This window comes from Hyla sarda, chromosome 9 (assembly GCF_029499605.1).
Source record: "Hyla sarda isolate aHylSar1 chromosome 9, aHylSar1.hap1, whole genome shotgun sequence".
NCBI lineage: Eukaryota > Metazoa > Chordata > Amphibia > Anura > Hylidae > Hyla > Hyla sarda.
The window spans coordinates 1,047,176-1,068,686 of NC_079197.1; the positions used below are offsets into that span (position 1 = coordinate 1,047,176).

A 21,511-nucleotide genomic window follows, 5' to 3' on the forward strand; every position below is an offset into this window, starting at 1 on the left:
AGGGGAGGACAGTGACAGCAGCTACCAGGGAGGGGCGCTAATGGCCCAGATCCGCATGCTGGAATCCCCAGTGTGTCCTCAGAACCTGGTGTTTGGAGATGAGCTCCCAAATGAGGCACCTGGGGGTAAGAAGAAAAAAAAGACCAAGCCAAAGCAGCAAGAAGTGGTGAGTTACATCTACACCCCCCTCCCTGTAAATCCTGAGTCGGCCGCAGGGTCAGCTCATTGTGCAAGCCCCGTTACCCAGCCCAGCCCGTGTTCTGTGGTGGACTCGGTGCAAAGGTGCGGGGAGAGTACAGATACTAAAAGGGCGCAGAGCTCCATGCCTGTTTGCAGTAGCAGGGATGGAGCAGAGGAGGCATCGGCCGCAAGGCCGTACAGTGAGGGCGGCCCAGCGGTGGGCAGAGAGGCAGACTCCGGTGCTGTAGTTCGCTCCCCTGTGGGAGAGGGGGGTGACTCAGTGCCGGAGGTAGTAAAGGGCATAACGGACACTCCCAAAAGTGAAGAAAAACGTTTGTTTTGTATTGGTGCCGCTGATCCCATTGATCAGCGGCGCCATGAAAAGACTGGAGATGATGCTGATGAGGCGGAGGGCACTAATAAGAACAGGGCTGGGGCCTCCTCTAGACCAGGCAAGCATGCTGCCCGGTCCCTTAAAGGGCCAGCGGAGGTTGTCCCAGCCCTAGTGCCCCGTGATGCTGAGGCCGGATTATCTGTTTCTGGTCCAGCCAGTGTGAATGAGAAGGTAAATGGGGGTACGGGGTGTATGACTGGGGAGCGGATGGAGGTTAATGTTATTGGAGAAGGTGATTTTGCTGTTGCTGTAATTGGGGGTGGTGATGGGACTACAGATGATGTTATTGGAAACAATGTTGTTGGGGGAAGTGCTAATGTTGTTATTGAGGGTGGTGGGGATGTTGTCATTAGAAGTGGTGTAGGTGTAGGGTCTGGTCCGGTTGCCCCCCCAGTGGTGACAGACCATAGGAGTTATGCCAATGTCACTGCTGGGGGAAGTAGAATACTTTCCTCGTCTCCTGACTCTAGGGACGGTTTATTGCAGCGACGTCTCCTGGAAGCTCTGAAAAAGGGGGAAAGGTCGATTAATGTAGAGGGTAGAGCAGTTGATCTGTCCTTCTGGATAGAGAGACACGGTCTCTCTGCCTTCCGAGAGGAAAGAGGGGGCGATACTGTGTGGTCCCTCCCAACAGCCGGGGCAGGTAGTAACCGTAGGAATGTGGTCCGTCTTCGGTGGCAGGGCGAAGATATGTGTCCTTCAAGGACCAAAGTGGTTGAGCTCTTGCTAAAGATGGGCTTCAAGGCAGTTGATATCTTTGCCTTGATACATCCCTACGGTGCTCCTGAATTCGATATCAGTTTTGTTCGGCCAGAGGGGCTTGAGCTTTTCTGGTCGAATTATGAATTGGTAAAGAATGAGCCCGGCTGGCGAGACTTTGCCGTACAGGCATTGTCTCGTCAAAACGAAATCAAGAGAGTGACCGTTTTGACCCGTAACGAATCACTCTCTTGTGTTGACATTATCACCTGGTTAGGACGGTATGGCGAGGTAATGGGGGTCCCGCAGAAGAACAGGGACGAGTTTGGCATCTGGTCAGGAGCCTGGACGTTTTTGGTAAAACTTAAGCGTTCAGGAAATACAGTTACCCATATTCCATCCTCTGCCTTTCTCGGCAGGGATCGTATCCAGATTTTCTACCGGGGTCAGCCGAAGCTCTGTCACAGATGTGGTGACCCCACACACTTCAGTGCAAACTGTACGGTGCAGAAATGTGCCTTGTGTGGGGGTGTAGGCCATCTTGCCGCATCTTGTGCAGAGATTAGGTGTCACCTGTGTGGTGACTTAGGTCACCCATTCAGTCGTTGCCCTCGTTCTTTCGCTAATACGGTCTTGTCCCCAGCGGGTGAAGATCACGAGCCGGAATCTGCTGGGGAGGGGACTAGCAGGGGTGGAGGAACTGAGGGGTCAGTGAGGAACAGCAAGAGAAAGACACCAGCCCAACTAAGACGTCTTGATAAACGCCAAAGGGATAGGGTGATGGGGAAAGCCCGGGTTACTGGGATGACCTCTCATTCTGTCCCAGAGGCCAACCTTGCTGCTGAGACCCCGAGGGATGGCGAGCTGAATGAGGAGGTCAGGAGGATCCAGAATGAGGAAGGTGCCATCTCCTCAGATAGCGTGGAGGAGGATGATATGGGATGGCAGAAGGAGACACGAAAGCGGGGTACAAGTAAAAAAAAAAAGGGAGATTTGAGATCTTCTCCCACCCTGGTCCAGGTGCCAAAGGAAGGCAAAACTGACTCCCCTCTGGTTGGCCTTTCCAATCGATTCCGACCCCTCAGGGACATCTCCTCCTCTTCTTCGGAAGGGGAGGATGAGGGGGAGGTGGCAGAGGGGCTTCCAGGGGGCGCCGAGTCCTCTTCCCCTGGGGAGGTTATGTCCTCGGGGGAAGGGGCTGGCCTAGAATCCGGAGACGAGGAAAGTAAAACGACGTCTGGTGAGATGGACACTTCTATTTCTCTAAAGAGGGTGAAGAGTTCTTCTGATGTGGAGGGTGAGAAGGGGAGTGGGAAAAAGAAAGCTGTCTAACTCAATCACCCTTGATGGCGGCACCCTCTCCGTTGACTCTGGCATCCATTAATGTTGCCAGCATTAAGTCAGATACAGCTCGATTTGCGGCCTATGATTTTTTTGCCCATATTAATGCTGATATTTTATTTTTGCAGGAGACCAGGCTAACAGATATGTCATCTATCTACAAGGCTAAAAGAGAGTGGAGGAATGGGCCCTCCTACTGGTCTCTTGGGGCCGAGCCGTATAGCGGAGTGGCGGTCCTTTTTACCGCAGCGGTAGAATGCCGACGGGTTATCGAGTTAGAAATGGGGAGGTGCCTGATCTTAGATGTCCTCATGAGGGGACAAGAACTTCGCCTTATTAACATCTACAGCCCACAGTCTAAGTGGGACCGGAAGTGCCTCTTTATGAGGATCAAGCCCTATCTTTTTACAAGTCGGCAGGTGGTCTTTGGAGGGGACTTTAATGCTGTCACGAGGCCCCAAGACAGGGGAGGTGCCAGAGACAAGCTGACTTATGATAGCGTCGCCCTTAATAGCATAGCGAGTGAGGCTCGCCTGGTGGATGTCCACATCCGGCACACCCCAGGCCACGCGGGATTCACCTATCATAGGGGTAGTTGTAGGTCTAGGATAGACAGGTTTTATTTAAAGGAGGAAGCCGTCTCTTCAGCAGTGTCTGTTGTTGAGGTGGAGTTCTCCGATCACTGTTTAATTTTGTTTTCTCTGAATGTCACAGAGACCCCCCGGATGGGCAGAGGCTATTGGAAGCTGAATTCGTCTCTCTTGGAAGAAGCGGAGATAAGACAGTCCTTTGAGGATTTTCTTCAGAGCCAGGTACCATTGCTGGGCCTTTGTAGCAGTAAGTCAGAGTGGTGGGAGATCTTCAAGGAAAGGGTTGCGAGATTCTTCCGCCAGCTCTCGGGCCTCAGAAGCCTAAATAGGTACCGCTTGTACCAGGACCTGAGGAAGAAACTTGAGAACCTTGTCTCGACTGGAGGTAGCCGAGAGGATATCTCCAGAGTGAAGTCCTTGCTGATGAAGTGCCAGTACGATAGGCACGCATCTTTGGTTTTTGAGAGGGATTACGGGAAGTACCGCTCGCCCGACCCTTACAGAAACTGCAAGATGTCAGTGAGTAGTAAAATAGTCTCAGGACTGATTGATAGTACGGGATCCTTGAAAAGGTCCAGATCAGGGATCCTGGAGGTCGTCAGATCCTTCTACTCGCACCTCTTGGGAAGGAAGGATCTAGATCGAGATAAGGTATCAGCTTTCTTGGCTGAAACCGTCCCTGAACCAGGAGTAGACCCCTCTCTTGACGTTTTGACAGAGATGATCCGGGAAGAGGAAGTCAGGATGGCTATTGATGGGCTTGCCCTCAAGAAGTCACCCGGTCCGGATGGCTTAACATCTGAGTTCTATAAGACCTTTAAGGACACTTTGGTTCCCCTCTTGACTGCGGTTTTTAATGAGTGTCTATCCTCGGGCACTCTGCCAAAGTCAATGAGGAGGTCAGCGCTGATCATCCTGTCAAAGGGTAAAGACCCGTCCCACATTGAGAATTGGCGTCCCATAGCACTTCTCAATGCGGACAGAAAGATTCTGGCAAAAGTGCTGTTTAACCGGTTGGTGGAGTTTGCACCCTGGCTCCTTTCGGGGGCTCAGCATTGCTCTGTTCTGGGCCGCAGTACATTCAGTGCTGTGCTCAGTGTCCGAGAGGCTGTGGAGCAGGGTAGGGCTGGCCACTGGAAGGGGTACTTGCTGTCCTTGGATCAGGCAAAAGCGTTTGATCGGGTTAACCATGAGTACCTCTGGTCTGTCCTTCTGAGATATGGCCTGCCAGGGGGTTTTGTTGATTGGCTTAAGACCTTGTATGTAGGGGCAGAGAGTTTCCCGCTTGTGAATGGTTGGATTGGCCGCTCTTTTGAGGTTGGGTCTGGTGTCCGTCAGGGTTGTCCTTTGAGCCCTTTGCTGTACGTGTTTGCAATCGATCCTTTCCTTAGAAGGATTGGTTGTGGACCGTTGGCGGGGGTGAGAATGGACCTGGCGGTGCCGGATTCGGCTCTGAGGGTGGTAGCGTACGCTGATGATATCACCGTGTTTGTCTCCTCACAAGAGGAGGGCAGATGGTTGATGTCAGAGGTGGACCGCTACTCGGAGGTATCCGGGTCCAAGATCAATCAGGATAAGTGTGAGAGTCTCTGGCTGGGAGGGGGAGATCCTGATTTTAATCTCCCGGACGCCCTTCCAGAGCCCCAGGAATCCGCAAAAGTCCTCGGCATCGAATTTGGTCAAGGGGATTACCCCAAACAAAACTGGGACAGCAGGCTTAAGATCGCCGCTCAGAGGGTGGATCAGTGGAAGGGTTGGTCTTTGACCCTCCGGGAAAGGGTTAACCTGATGAAAACTTTCCTGCTCCCTTTGCTGATATATCTGGGCAGCGTATGCATGTTGCCAGAACCTCTTTGGACCCGGGTCTACAGTGTGTTCTTCCAAATGTTATGGGGGAATAGACTGAACCTAGTGAAGAGGGAGGTTACTTACCGTACGAGGAGACTAGGGGGGTTGTGTATGGTCAACCCTGTGGTGTTCCTAGTGAATACCTTTCTTAAGACCAATATAGCAAACCTCTGGTCAGAGAGGGCTCCTCCGTGGGTATCCTCCTGTAGGGGATGGTTTCGGCCTTTCTTCCAGGAATGGGAGACAGGAGGGCAAGTGAAGGATCTTCGCACACCACACGGGCATCTCCCGACTTACGCTACCCCGGTTCTGAAGGTTATTCGTCGGTGGGGTCTGGGGATGTGGGAGATTAGGACTCTGTCGAGGAAATTCCTTGACAAGAGGGTCCTGTCTTCTCATTTCCAGAGGCCATTGGCGCTCAAGGACTGCCCAAGTCGGGATCTGGAGGTGGGTTTAGAGCTTTTGAATTCTATCAGGATCCCCTTGAAGTTTTGGGACTTGACTTGGCGCTGCTTCCACGGGAAACTGTGTGTGAGGGACAATCTGAAGTGCAGGAGCTCTGATGACCGGGGATGTCCCCGCGAAGAGTGTGGAGGCATGCTGGAAAGCATGGAGCATTTTCTGCTTCATTGTCCCTTTAACACAGAGGTTTACAACAGGGTGGGCGCTTCCATTGGTTGGCCTCGGCTGGCCAGTCTCTCCTATGCGGAATGGGCCTATGGGGCATTCAGAAACCTTGGAGGCTGGGACCAGTGCACTTTATTCCTAGTCAGCTCAGTGGTCAGGTATTACACGTGGAACGCACGGTGTTTAGTGTCGACGCAGCGTAAAATCCTCCCTGTGGGTGAGGTGGTTAGGAACATTCTTGGTGACCTGGTGAAGGTGCGTTCTCTGGAGTACGAGAGGCTGGGTGCTGGCAGGGCCTCTCGTCTGTGGAGGGGCTCTGCCTTTAAAGTGCCTTAGCCTGTTGTCTCCCCCTGGTGGTGGGCTGATGCTGGCACATTAGTCTTTTTGTTTTGTGCTGTAGATATATGGTGATATAGGGCTTGCAGGCACTGAACTTGAGCTTTAGGGGATTGTGTGATTGAAAAGCCTTATTGTTGTTTGTTTTGTATAGTTTGTATTATTTTGTATATATTTGTTTTGTTTGTACATTTATGTATATGTGTATATATGTATATATATTGTTTTTTTTCTAGGGGTTGTGTTGTGTTGGGGTTTAGTGTTAGGTTGGGTGGTGGGTAGATGGGGGGAGGGGGGTTTCTGTGTGGGACCTTTTATAAAAAAAAAAAAAAAAAATCCTGGACTGGTTCATGGACGTCTGTTATCATGTACTGGGGGCATGGGATGCGGGACCAGCTCAGGGCCAAAAAAAATTGTATATTCTGTTTTTCTGTTTGCGGTGTTTGTTGGTGGTTTGACACATATTTATTATATTTATTATTTTGGGTGGGGAAATGCAACCGGACCAGTTTTTTGTTATTATTGTTGTTGTTATTATTATTACTGTAAGTATTATTATTGTAGAGTGTTTAGTAGTAGTTGTTATTATAGCGGTGTGTTTGGTGAGAATGAGGCTGGACCAGAAGATACTTGGTTGGACATTTTTGGACTAATATGGACTCATTTTTGTATATATTATACAGGTGTATGTTGTTTGTATTATTGTTATGGTGATGTTCGTTCTTTTTGTAATGTTTTATATTTTTTAATAAAAGATCTACAGGATATAACTCAGGATCAGTACAGGATAAGTAATGTAATGTATGTACACAGTGACCTCACCAGCAGAATAGTGAGTACAGCTCTGGGGTATAATACAGGATAAAACTCAGGATCAGTACAGGATAAGTAATGTAATGTATGTACACAGTGATCTCACCAGCAGAATAGTGAGTACAGCTCTGGGGTATAATACAGGATATAACTCAGGATCAGTACAGCATAAGTAATGTAATGTATGTACACAGTGACCTCACCAGCAGAATAGTGAGTACAGCTCTGGGGTATAATACAGGATATAACTCAGGATCAGTACAGCATAAGTAATGTAATGTATGTACACAGTGACCTCACCAGCAGAATAGTGAGTGTAATACAGGATATAACTCAGGATCAGTACAGGATAAGTAATGTAATGTATGCACACAGTGACTATTGAAGATAGTTTCCATCAAAGAAAAAGTGAATACATTTTTTATGAATAGAATTATTATTGGCATTATTTTATACTCATATTGCAGGTTTATTCTCTTTAATATCTTATTTGTGGATGTCTCTTATGTTCTGTAGATAGTGTATGTATGGCGGCATTATTTTGTGCCTCTGTTATCAGAAGCGTAGATCTGCGGGAGGTGCTGAGAACGCGGGGTGTCCTCTCATATAACGTCTGTTCACTCTGCGGTTGCCAGGAAGACACATGAACTAAAGACATTATCAAAACTAATTAATTATCTGTGAGGAAGGTCCCAGGCAGATATCAGCGGGGAGCACGCGGCACAAAGATCACAGGAGGGGCCGCCGGTGCTATTCATCATTAACCCCTTAAGGACCCAGCCATTTTACACCTTAGTACCCGGCCATTTTTTGCACATCTGACCACTGTCACTTTAAACATTAAAGGGGTATTCCAGGCCAAAACTTTTTTTTATATATCAACTGGCTCCGGAAAGTTAAACAGATTTGTAAATTACTTCGATTAAAAAATCTTAATCCTTCCAATAGTTATTAGCTTCTGAAGTTGAGTTGTTGTTTTCTGTCTAACTGCTCTCTGATGACTCACGTCCCAGGAGCTGTGCAGCTCCTATGGGGATATTTTCCCATCATGCACAGCTCCCGGGATGTGACATCATCATTGAGCAGTTAGACAGAAGACTTCAGAAGCTAATAACTATTGGAAGGATTAAGATTTTTTAATAGAAGTAATTTACAAATATGTTTAACTTTCCGGAGCCAGTTGATATATATAAAAAAAGGTTTTGCCTGGAATACCCCTTTAATAACTCTGATGCTTTTAGTTATTCTGATTATGAGATTGTTTTTTCGTGACATATTCTGCTTTAACATAGTGGTAAAATTTTTTGGTAACTTGCATCCTTTCTTGGTGAAAAATCCCCAAATTTGATGAAAAATTTAGCATTTTTCTAACTTTGAAGCTCTCTGCTTGTAAGGAAAATGGATATTCCAAATATATATTTTTTTTTATTCACATATACAATATGTCTACTTTATGTTTGCATCATAAATTTGACGTGTTTTTACTTTTGGAAGACACCAGAGGGCTTCAAAGTTCAGCAGAAATTTCCCAATTTTTCACAAAATTTTCAAACTCCCTATTTTTCAGGGACCAGTTCAGGTTTGAAGTGGATTTGAAGGGTTTTCATCTTAGAAATACCCCACAAATTACCCCATTATAAAAACTGCACCCCTCAACGTATTCAAAATGACATTCAGTCAGCGTTTTAACCCTTTAGGTGTTTCACAGGAATAGCAGCAAATTCACAGGAATAGCAGCAAAGTGAAGGAGAAAATTCACAATCTTCATTTTTTACACTCGCATGTTCTTGTAGACCCAATTTTTGAATTTTTACAAGGGGTAAAAGGAGAAAATGTATACTTATATTTGCAGCCCAATTTCTCTTGAGTAAGCACATACCTCATATGTCTATGTAAGTTGTTCGGCGGGCGCAGTAGAGGGCTCAGAAGCGAAGGAGCGACAAGGGGATTTTGGAGAGTACGTTTTTCTGAAATGGTTTTTGGGGGGCATGTTGCATTTAGAAAGCCCCTATGGTGCCAGAATAGCAAAAAAAAAAAAACACATGCCATACCATTTTGGAAACTAGACCCCTTGAGGAACGTAACAAGGAATTAAGTGAGCCTTAATACCCCACAGGTGTTTCATGTAAAAAAAAAATATATAATTATTTTCACAAAAATGTGTGTTCCCCCCCAAATTTCAAATTTTTGCGAAAATAGCAGAAAATACCCCCCAAAATTTGTAACCCCATCCTTCTGAGTATGGAGGTACCCCATAAGTTGACCTGAAGTGCACTACGGGCGAACTACAATGCTCAGAAGAGAAGGAGTCATATTTGGCTTTTTGAGAGCAAATTTTGCTCGGGGGGCATGTCGCATTTAGGAAGCCCCTATGGTGCCAGAACAGCAAAAAAAAAAAAACACATGGCATACCATTTTGGAAACTAGACCCCTTGAGGAATGTAACAAGGGGTACAGTGAGCATTTACCCCCCACTGGTGTCTGTCAGATCTTTGGAACAGTGGGCTGTACAAAATTTTTAATTTGCACAGCCCACTGTTCCAAAGATCTGTCAGACACCTGTGGGGTGTAAATTCTCACTGCACCCCTCATTACATTCCGTGAGGGGTGTAGTTTCCGAAATGGGGTCACATGTGGGTTTTTTTTTTTTGCGTTTGTCAAAACCGTTGTAACAATCAGCCACCCCTGTGCAAATCACCTCAAATGTACATGGTGCACTCTCCCTTCTGGGCCTTGTTGTACGCCCCCAGAGCACTTTGCGCCCACATATGGGGTATCTCTGTAGTCAGGAGAAATTGCATTACAAATTTTGGGGGGCTTTTTTCCCTTTTACCTCTTGTCAAAATGAACAGTATAGGGCAACACCAGCATGTTAGTGTAAAAAATTTCTTTTTTTACACTAACATGTTGGTGTAGACCCCAACTTCACCTTTTCATAAGGGGTGAAAGGAGAAAAAGACCCACAAAATTTTTTAGGGTATTTCCGTACTCGGGAGAAATTGCCTATGTGTGACCCTAAACTGTTGCCTTGAAATACGACAGGGCTCTAAAGTGAGAGCGCCATGTGCATTTGAGGCCTGAATTAGGGATTTGCATAGGGGTGGACATAGGGGTATTCTACACCAGTGATTCCCAAACAGGGTGCCTCCAGCTGTTGTAAAACTCCCAGCATGCCTGGACAGTCAACGGCTGTCCGGCAATACTGGGAGTTGTTGTTTTGCAACAGCTGGAGGCTCCATTTTGGAAACAGTGGCGTACCAGACGTTTAGGGGTATGTAGGGGTATGTGTATATGAAGTGTTTTTTACTTTTTATTTTATTTTGTGTTAGTGTAGTGTCTTTAGGGTACAGTCACACGGGCGGGGGATTACAGCGAGTTTCCCGCTGCGAGTTTGAGCTACCGCGCAAAATTTGCTGCATCGCAAACTTGCAGCCTGATACTCACTGTAAGCCCCCTGCCCATGAGAATGTACAATGTACATTCACAGGGGGGGTAACCTCCAGCTGTTGCAAAACTACAACTCTTAGCATGCACGGTCTATCAGTGCATGCTGGTAGTTATAGTTTTGCAACAGCTGGAGGCACACAGGTTGGGAAACAGACAATGTTTCCCAACCAGTGTGCCTCCAGTTGTTGCAAAACCACAACTCCCAAACATTCTCAGGCATGCTGGGAGTAGTAGTTCGGCAACATCTTTAGAGCCAGATGTTGCTGAACTACAACTCCCAGCATGCTTGGAGTTGTAGTTTTGCAACATCTGGAGGACTACAGTTTGCAGACCACTAATACAGTGGTTCCCAATCTGTGCCCTTCCAGATGTTGCAAAACTACAACTCCCAGTATGCCAAAACTGTCCAGGCATGCTGGGAGTTGTAGTTCTGCAACATCTGAAGGGCCAGATGTTACAGAACTACAACTCCCAGCATGCCTGGACAGTAAGGGCATGCTGAGGATGTGTAGTTTTGCAACATCTGGAAGGGCACCGTGGTCTCCAAACTGTGGACCTCCAGATGTTGCAAAACTTAAACTCCCAGCATGCCCAGACGCCAAGGGCTGTCTGGGCATGCTGGGAGTTGTAGTGTAAGGGCACCCGATGGAGCAGTCCAGATCGCTTTACGGTGGTCTGGACTGCTGCAAAGGTCCCACAGCGCCGCCGAAGATCCACTCACCTGTCGCCACCGCCGCCATCTCCGCTGCCGGGATCCGGGTCTTCAGGGACGAGGTAAGTACCGGGGCTGGGCCCCAGCACTCCCCCGTCCCCCGCCGCATCCTCCGGTCTTCCTCCCGTTCTCTCCGGACTTCCAGGGGCCGGGCAGGAGGAAGTAACCGCCCCCCCCCCCCCCATGCAATTGGTCGGTTAGCTAACCGAGGAATCGCAGGGGATAGGAGGAGGTGGCAGGCTTGCCACCTTGCTCCTATACTTCAGCATGGTCCTGGCTGTCTGTGACAACCGGGATCATGCAAAATTACCGGGCAGTCGTGTCCCAGAGACCCGATCAGCCCGGTAACGCCGCAGATCGCAGGGGCAATTTCCTTCGCAATTTGCGACGATCGCCGACATGGGGGGCTGACATGGCCCCCCTCGGTGATTGTTTGCCCTGGATGCCTGGAGGAACATTATTATTACTATTAGGAGCATCCTGGAGGAACATTATTATTACTATTAGGAGCATCCTGGAGGAACATTATTATTACTATTAGGAGCACCCTGGAGGAACATTATTATTACTATTAGGAGCACCCTGGAGGAACATTATTATTACTATTAGGAGCACCCTGGAGGAACATTATTATTACTATTAGGAGCACCCTGGAGGAACATTATTATTACTATTAGGAGCACCGTGGAGGAACATTATTATTACTATTAGGAGCACCCTGGAGGAACATTATTATTACTATTAGGAGCATCCTGGAGGAACATTATTATTACTATTAGGAGCATCCTGGAGTAACATTGTTATTACTATTAGGAGCATCCTGGAGGAACATTGTTATTACTATTAGGAGCACCCTGGAGGAACATTATTATTACTATTAGGAGCATCCTGGAGGAACATTATTATTACTATTAGGAGCATCCTGGAGGAACATTATTATTACTATTAGGAGCATCCTGGAGTAACATTATTATTACTATTAGGAGCACCCTGGAGGAACATTATTATTACTATTAGGAGCACCCTGGAGGAACATTATTATTACTATTAGGAGCACCCTGGAGGAACATTATTATTACTATTAGGAGCACCCTGGAGGAACATTATTATTACTATTAGGAGCACCCTGGAGGAACATTATTACTATTAGGAGCACCCTGGAGGAACATTATTATTACTATTAGGAGCATCCTGGAGGAACATTATTATTACTATTAGGAGCATCCTGGAGGAACATTATTATTACTATTAGGAGCACCCTGGAGGAACATTATTATTACTATTAGGAGCACCCTGGAGGAACATTATTATTACTATTAGGAGCACCCTGGAGGAACATTATTATTACTATTAGGAGCACCCTGGAGGAACATTATTATTACTATTAGGAGCACCCTGGAGGAACATTATTATTACTATTAGGAGCACCCTGGAGGAACATTATTATTACTATTAGGAGCATCCTGGAGGAACGTTATTATTACTATTAGGAGCATCCTGGAGTAACATTATTATTACTATTAGGAGCACCCTGGAGGAACATTATTACTATTAGGAGCATCCTGGAGGAACATTATTACTATTAGGAGCATCCTGGAGGAACATTATCACTATTGGAAGCGCTATTAGGAGATCATTATATAGAGCATACTTACCTCTCCATGATCCGGCAGTTTTTCTTCTGAGGCACAGATGATGTCACTCAGTAGCCATGGTTACAGATGTCTGTGATATGTCATACTGATTTTGGTATTGAAGTTCTCTCCTGGCTTGGCCTCTGACCTTTCTCTAGTACCTGACTCTGTGACTTACCTTATCTCTTGGCTTTTGACCTTGGCTCTGTCTTTCACCATGCTACTAACTCTGATTGTGTCCCTGGCGTTATGTTAGGGCACCAGTGAACAAATTATACTATATATCACCAAATACCGATCTACAGTATTCATAGCCCCCTGTGCTGCAAATCCCCATGGTGGCTCCAGAAACCACTGTGCAGCACATAATACCACCTGGTAGCTCCAGATACCACTGTGCAGCACATAATACTACCTGGCAGTTCTAGATATCACTGTGAAGCAGATAATACCCCTTGGCTGTTCCAGATACCACTGAGCAGCACATAATACTCTCTGTGGTACCAGATATCACTGTGCAGCACATAATACCCCCTGGTTACTCCAGATACCACTGAGCAGCACATAATTCTCTCTGTGGCACCAGTTACCACTGTGCAGCACATAATAAACCCTGGTGGCTCCAGATATCACTGTGCAGCACATAATAAACCCTGGTGGCTCCAGATATCACTGTGCAGCACATAATAAACCCTGGTGGCTCCAAATATCACTGTGCAGCACATAATAAACCCTGGTGGCTCCAGATAACACTGTGCAGCACATAATTCCCCCTGGTGGCTTCAGATACCACTGAGCAGCACATAATACTCTCTTTGGCACCAGTTACCACTGTTCAGCACATAATAAACCCTGTGGCTCCAGATAACACTGTGCAGCACACAATAACCCCTGTGGCTTCAGATACCACTGTGCAGCACACAATAACCCCTGTGGCTTCAGATACCACTGTGCAGCACACAATAACCCCTGTGGCTTCAGATACCACTGTGCAGCACATAATACCCCTGGTAGCTCCAGATACCACTGTACAAGACATAATACCCCTGGTAGCTCCAGATACCAGTGTGCAGCACATGTGGCTCCAGATACCACTTTGCATCACATAATACCCCCTGTGGCACCAGATACCACTCTGCAGCACAGCATGTCCCTCCAGAAGCTGACTCTTTTAGGAGTGCGGCACTACAATCTCCTGGTGGAAAGAAATACATAAATAGCAAATTCCCTTGTTCTATGTTATTTCCAGTTCCCAGTAGTTTTTCTTTTAGACTTCTGTGCCAAGGAATTTCAGATGATTTCAGGACCCTCAGGTAGTGCCCAACTATTCAATGCCATATGTAATGTCATGATCTTTGTATTGAATTATCTGAGATGTGATTGTAACTTTGTGCAGTCCCCATCGCCCGCAGCATTACACATCCAGTGCTTGAGATGGCATGTGCCACCTTCAGATAATCTTTGTCTTCTAAGGAAAGGCTTTTATGGAGCCTAAACCTGCCTCTTATGGGGCACATGTCAGCTTCAGGAAAAATCTGTCATTAGCCTAAGGTGTCTTCAGTCCACCTTGTAAGGTTGTGGCTCTTGGCTGTGACTTTGCACATTTATACAAGGTGACGGTAAGGCCAAGTAGAGTACAGTGGAGAAGACTTTACCTTCCACCTTTTGCCCATCAGCCACAGAATATGAAGTGCAGACAATCACAGCACATGTTCCTCAATGAGAATCTAAATGCATTTTGGCTTCAGAAGGAACCACAGAATGAGAAGAGGCCTCCCCACCCCCGTAGCCTCAGCTTTCATGTATTGCTGCCCAAAAATAAATGCATGCAGAGAAGCAGCGGGGGCTTGTGAAGCCGTGCGGCCCAGCTGAAGCTTTGAATCTGCTAAGCGATGGGAGCTGTGACGGAGATGATGAAGGGATTCTGAGAACTCTGTGAAATAAAAGTAGTTATGATGTCCTGGGAGCTGAGGGCCACATGGGCCACACTAAGGAGGAGATGTCTCAGGGAGAAGGTGTGGGTGGTGGAGGCCATAGGGATTTGGATACAACAACAGGACATCATTCGTAGGTAACCCCCTTCCCTCCAGCTTGCTGCAGTAAAGTGAGGCAATGAGGCATCTCCGATAGAAGGGAAAACCACAGGACACTGTAATTTCATGTCGTGTCTCCAGAAGGGAAAAATTGCTGGTAAAATGACAAGTAAATCACAGTGTGTGTCTCCCTGAATTGTAGTCCGCGATTGGTAAGGGCTTCAACACTGATGGGAAAACAAGGAAATGTGACATTTAATTTCTGTTTGACTTTTCTATTTCATAGTTATAAAAAAAAGAGAAAAATAATTTTCTTTGAAAGTTTGAGTGAACTACGTGGTTGGAGGAATCATGGTGGGCTCCATGTCACAGATACTACTTAAATACATACAATTGGCTTAGAAGGAAAGCAGGTATCCACTATAGTGAGGAAGAAATTGGAACAAGAGTTGCGTAAAGAAAGTTCTACAGTACAAAAGGCCATGACAGAGGAGCCGGGGGGCAGAATTGGATGGACAGAGGCGTTGGACTAGGTTGCAGAGATGGCTAGAATGAAACATTCAAAGGAGATTGCAAAGACACAAACGTTCACATCGTAGGCTGTGGGATTGATGATTGATTGGGGAATTATTGGATGACAGGGAACAATTCCAGATACACTGAGGGGGAGAAAGTCTTCATCTGCCAAATGGATCCGTCAGAAGGAAAGATCCCCCGCAGTCTGCACATGGAGCCAAACCTCAAACCTATCAGGAACAAAAAAACGCTAATATATAACCAGTACAGCCTAATCTTAGTTTGTCATGGGGTCTTTTAAGGGTCTCCAGCTCCAGATGACTTCAGTTTTTCGGTGTCCTTACATCTTCCTGCGTCCTTGAAATTCAGTTCCTGCCTCATTTGTACCTTAGGTAACGGTTCTGTATGCTTAACTCCTTCTTGCTAAATAACATATATATGTCTTATAGCGGGAAGGTAATGAAAACTGAGTGAGGGGTATTTAGTCACAGAGCATCCATGGACTCAGAAGCTGAACCCACGTCATGGTGGCAGGAGCCGAGCACCCACAACAACTGTCAGGAGTGAAGCTCTGATCCAAACGGGCAACCCTGTTGATGGCCCAGTCAGTGAGACTGCCGCATCTACAGTGCTGACAGGCGGACCTATCAGATACCCCACAATGTGGTCACAGGCTGAATGTTTTTCTGAGGGTCATTAAAATATCATCCAATGCACTTATCTCATGTTCTGGAGCCAGAGGAGCTGAGCACATCAATATATAGGTTACAAAAAGATTCAGCAGAACGTGCAACGTATTGCTTGAAATCTCGGCTGATCCTAGGAGGTGGGGGGGGGGGGGGGCGTTCTCTGAGAGTGACTGACTATGTATGAGCATGTGTACAAATAGCTGTCAATCACTGATTAGGACCACCTACTGGATTCCTAAGCATAGAATGAGCTGGGATTTCCATTGATACTTTCTGCTGAATCTTTTTCCAGTAAACTATATATCACTGTTCATCTCCTCCACTATATACAGATCAGACATCATGTTCAGCGTGGCACATTCCCTATATGTGCTCTCCTGTCTGGATGTCAGTGGTATCTTCTCTAGGCACATTAAAGCCATTCTCTATACATGTCTTTTCTACTACTATTGTTACTCTCTTCTACTACTACTATTACTCTTTTCTACTACTACTATTACTCTCTTCTACTACTACTATTATTACTCTCTTCTACTACCACCATTACTCTTTTCTACTACTTCTATTACTACTCTCTTCTACTACTACAACTACTATTACTCTCTTCTACTACTACTACTCTCTTCTACTACTACTATTACTCTTTTCTACTACTACTTCTATTACTACTCTCTTCTACTACTACAACTACTACTTCTCTCTTCTACTACTACTACTGCTATTACTCTCTTCTACTACTACTCTCTACTACTACTACTGCTCTCTTCTACTACTACTACTTTCTTCTACTACTACTCTCTTCTACTACTATTCTCTTCTACTACTACTGCTCTCTTCTACTACGGCTCTCTTCTACTATTACTACTACTGCTTTCTTCTACTACTACTGCTCTCTACTTCTACCGCTTTCTTCTACTACTACTACTACTACTGCTGCTCTCTTCTACCACTACTACTACTTCTCTCTTCTACTACTACTACTACTCTCTACTATTACTCTTATGATCCATGAGGGCTGTACTGATCATAAAGTAATATCACATTCCAGCACAGTGCTCCCCAACCTACAGCACCTCCCCCCCATAAACACACTAGCGCAGTGACCATCATGTGGCTCCGTCAGGCTGTCAGAGCATTCTGTTCAAATCCGATCTCTGATCTTCTGTGAGGTCTTTAAAATCGTAGTGAAGGATTGTGGTTGTGTTTTATATCAAAGTGACTGACCGATTGATTTTGATGTTAGGATCCTGGAAGCATCTCTGAGATGTTTACGAAGATATTCGTCACATAGAATCTCACAGTTTGTACTTAATGATTAATAACACCCCTTCTGACGTAGGCGCCCCCTATGGGTGGTCGGGAGGGCGAAGCTTGTGAAAATGATCTGGATTCTCTAGTTACTATACAGTATATATCTTAGGCTGGGTTCACATTGCCATTTGCATCCGACCTGATAAGGATCTGATCGGCTCTTTTTTTTTTTTTCTTGAGCCGATCGGACCCTGAAACAGATCGGATGCAAACGGCTACTAGTACGGCTAGTAATAACATTGCTGGTTATGTATACTAGATTTATAGGGACAGAACGTTGATCCAGGGATTTATTCTGATGCCCTATTTGGAGTTGGGAAGGAATTTTTACCTCTAGTATGAGTTTTTTTTTTGCCTTCCCCTGGATCAACTCAGTAGGTACTCATTAGGGATATAGGTTGAACTTGGTGGACTTTGGTCTTTTTTCAACCTTATTAACTATGTTACTATGTTAACTTGCATGGGGACCGTCGGTGATCCGATAATTTTACAGGAAATTAACGGAGAAAAAAATTGTGCATGCACAGTTCTTTTCTCCGTTAAACTTGACGGAACTGCCGATGGAGCTCCACCTAGCGGAGCCGACGGCAGTGTGAACGAAGCCTTCTAAAACAAGACCTATATGTGTTTTTGTTTTTTTGGGGGGTTGGTTCCCAACACCCTCGTATTGAACTGGGGTGACTGTAATGGGCTAAAGATGATGAAGGCTTTGCTGTCCCAAGTTTCTCTTACACAATAAGACATTGCCTACTTTAAGGGTATGTTTACACATGTTTTGCTGTGAATTTGCTGCTGTAAGGACTTATTCACACTACGGAAAAAAAATCCTGCTCCGAAATTCTGGTGCAGTAGCTATCCGTTGTTTTCAGTGGAATTCTGCTCTACCGTGCACACTGCTGAGTTGAAATTTTGGACTCTACATGTTCATGCGCACACAATGTGTGCCCAAAATTTTTTTCTGGCAAATATTCCATAGGTGCTAGTTCACATTGAGAATTTTCACATAGAGTTTCTGTCTGGAAATTCCATACAGAATCTGCATTGCAGCAGTCTCCCATTGCTGTCAGTGGGATTGGTGGAACCTGCTGCAATAGAATGTTTGTATGAGCAGAAATTCTCAGTGTGAACTCACCCTGAGCGTAATTCACACTGCAGATGGTCTAACGGCAGTCACTAGAGCGAGCGTCCTGCTGTGGAGCTCACTCTAGTGACTGGCGTCGGCAAGTACGCTGCGCATGTGCTATGTGTCAGTAATAAAATCAGTAATTAGTCAGTAATAAAATCGCAGGAGAAAATCTACAGCAAAATTACCCAAATGTGAACCTACCATTATTATTTTCCTTAAAAATAACACAATATTACCTATAATGGATAAACCAGTAGAGCCGCCACTAATAATTATCAGTCCTGATTGGTTATTGAAACATCAGGGTATAAAGCAATGATAAATTAAGGATTACCCTCAAAATCGGGACCCTAAAAAAGATTGCTGTCCCAACACCTGTTCTGACATGTTTCCCCCTCCTAATGACAAAGTTCATCAGGGAATAAAAGACAATATGAAACACAAAAACAGCAGATATGATGGTATAATAGAGTGATGTAAACAACAACCGTGCTCAATACCAGGGCCCAGGATGAGAGTCAATACCATGGTACAGGATGAGACTCGAGGGTACTATATGGGGGAAATTATGATGATGGTTGTCGTTAGTGCAAAGCTGTGGTAATGAAATCCTCCATTCTTTACACTGCTGGTTGCACTCAGTTTCTATTTCCACGTTCTCTTTCTTGTTTTGCAGTGAAGCTGTTTTGTTTAATAAGAGGTTTATGTTCCAGAACGTTGTATAGTTTCTGTGTAGTGCGGTGGTGAGGACCAGGGCTCTGTACGTCGAGGTGAATTGTCGAGTAATTTTATGTTTCTTGGGCTAAAATGTTGATATTTAAATATATTCCCGCGTTGCATTGCAGCTCTGAACCTTCTCTTGTATTTATCTTTTTTTCTGCCTTAATTTTATTCTTTTAATCTCCAGTGCCTGATGTTACTATGGTAACGGCGTAGGCCGCCCCGGGCTCAGTGATAAATATACATTTTAACCTCCCGTCTCTTTATTTTCCAAGCACTTTTAATGCCTCCCAGGTTGGGTTATACACAGAGAATCCTGCAACGGCTTCGAGACCAGAAATTCCTCCAAGATCCGTCTGAAGACACTCTAAATACCCAGCACTGAACCCCAATGTCTCTGCTCTTCTATTGGGCAGAGTGACACATAAATGGGCTGTACAGAAATGTACTTGTGGAGATCTGTATATACATTCTACGTCTGCACTAACCTTCACAGACATGCCTATTGAGCCATCTATACAGAGTGAGTGAGCCATAGATCCATCAAGATGACTATATAATAATAATAAATAATAATAATAATTTTATTTATATAGCGCCTACAGATTCCGCAGCGCTTACAATTATGGGGTACAAACAAAGACAAGTATCAGACAGAATATTAAACAATAACTATTCAAACAAGAGGTGTAGGGATATGTTGAGGATATGTTGAGGCCAATTAAAGAATGTTATAGGCCTGTCTGAAGAGATGTGTTTTTAGGCCACGTTTGAAACTATGGATGTTGTTGTTGAGTCTGAGGGATTGAGGTATAGCATTCCAGAGAACCGGTGCAGCATGAGTGAAGTCTTGGAGACGGGAGTGAGAAGTTCGGATTATAGAAGATGTTAGTGTGAGATCATTAGCAGATCGGAGAGAACGTGTAGGATGGTAGACGGAGATGAGAGAGGAGATGTAGGGAGGTGCAGCATTGTGGAGAGCTTTGTGTGTGAGACTGAGGATTTTGTACTGTATTCTGGACTGAATTGGTAACCAGTGTAGTGACTGGCACAGGGAGGAGGCGTCTGTGTAGCGGCTGGAGAGGAAGATGAGTCTGGCTGCGGCATTAAGGATGGACTGAAGAGGAGAGAGTTTGGAGAAAGGAAGGCCTATTAGTAAAGAGTTACAGTAGTCAAGGCGGGAGTGAATCAAAACAATAATGAGAGTTTTAGCAGTTTCAGTAGTGAGAAACGGGCGGATTCTGGAAATGTTTTTGAGATGCAGGTGACAAGAACGTGAAAGGGACTGAATATGGGGAGTGAAAGACAGATCAGAGTCAAGTATAACTCCAAGACAGCGAGCCTGCTGCCTGGGAGTTATGGTAGTCCCACATACCGAGATGGAAATGTCAGGGTTAGGTACAGTATCAGTTGATGGAGAAAAAACAAGAAGTTCTGTTTTCGAAAGATTTAGTTTCAGACATAAAGAGGACATGATGTCTGAGACAGCAGAGAGACAGTCACTGGTATTCTGTAGGAGTGCAGGGGTGATGTTGGAGGAAGAGGTATAGAGTTGGGTGTCATCAGCATAGAGGTGGTGCTAAAAGCCAAATCTACTGATTGTTTTTCCAATGGGGGATGTGTAGAGTGAAAAGAGTAGAGGACCCAGGACCAATCCCTGGGGAACTCCGACAGCAAGGGGAAGAGGAGAAGAAGTAGAGCCAGAAAACGAGACGCTAAAGGAGCGGCCAGAGAGATAGGAGGAAAACCAGGCGAGAGCAGAGTCCTTGAGACCGATGGAGCAGAGACTACTGAGGAGGAGTTGGTGATCCACAATGTCAAAAGCCGCAGAGAGGTCCAAGAGAATCAGTAAAGAGAAATTGCCATTTGATTTGTCCGTCAGAAGATCGTTAGTGACTTTGGTTTGGGCCGTTTCTGTGGAGTGAAGGGAGCGGAAACCAGACTGTAAGGGGTCAAGGAGAGAGTTCTCGGAGAGATAAGGCGGGAGTAGACCAAGCGTTCCAGGAGTTTGGAGATAAAGGGGAGATTTGACACGGGTCGATAGTTGGCTGCACAGGATGGGTCCAGAGATGGTTTTTTCTATAGTGGGGTTATGATAGAGTGTTTGAAACAGGAGGGAAAGACCCCAGAAGAGAGGGAGAGGTTATATACAGTACAGACCAAAAGTTTGGACACACCTTCTTATTCAAAGAGTTTTCTTTATTTTCATGACTATGAAAATTGTAGATTCACAATGAAGGCATCAAAACTGAATTAACACATGTGGAATTATAGACATAACAAAAAAGTGTGAAACAACTGAAAATATGTCATATTCAAGGTGGAAAGTGTCCCCAAGTGCAGTCACAAAAACCATCAAGAGCTACAAAGAAACTGTCTGCCATGCGGAGCGCCCCAGGAAAGGAAGACCAAGAGTCACCTTTGCTGCGGAGGATAAGTTCATCCGAGTCACCAGCCTCAAAAATGGCAGGTTAACAGCAGCTCAGATTAGAGAC

At 45.5% G+C, this 21,511-nt stretch overlaps 1 protein-coding gene across 3 annotated transcripts in view; it reads left to right on the plus strand.

Moving 5' to 3' along the window:
* Positions 1 to 21,511, plus strand: part of DIPK1B (divergent protein kinase domain 1B) — a 139,852-nt gene that overhangs the window by 35,938 nt on the left and 82,403 nt on the right. Inside the window, exon 1 of one of the 3 annotated variants that reach the window (XM_056539619.1) lies at positions 19,301 to 19,539. The exons of the other annotated variants lie outside the window; for them this stretch is intronic. The gene's annotated coding sequence lies outside the window, so the exon portion shown is untranslated. Of the gene's footprint in view, positions 1 to 19,300; positions 19,540 to 21,511 lie in introns of those variants that run through there. 3 annotated transcript variants of the gene reach the window in all.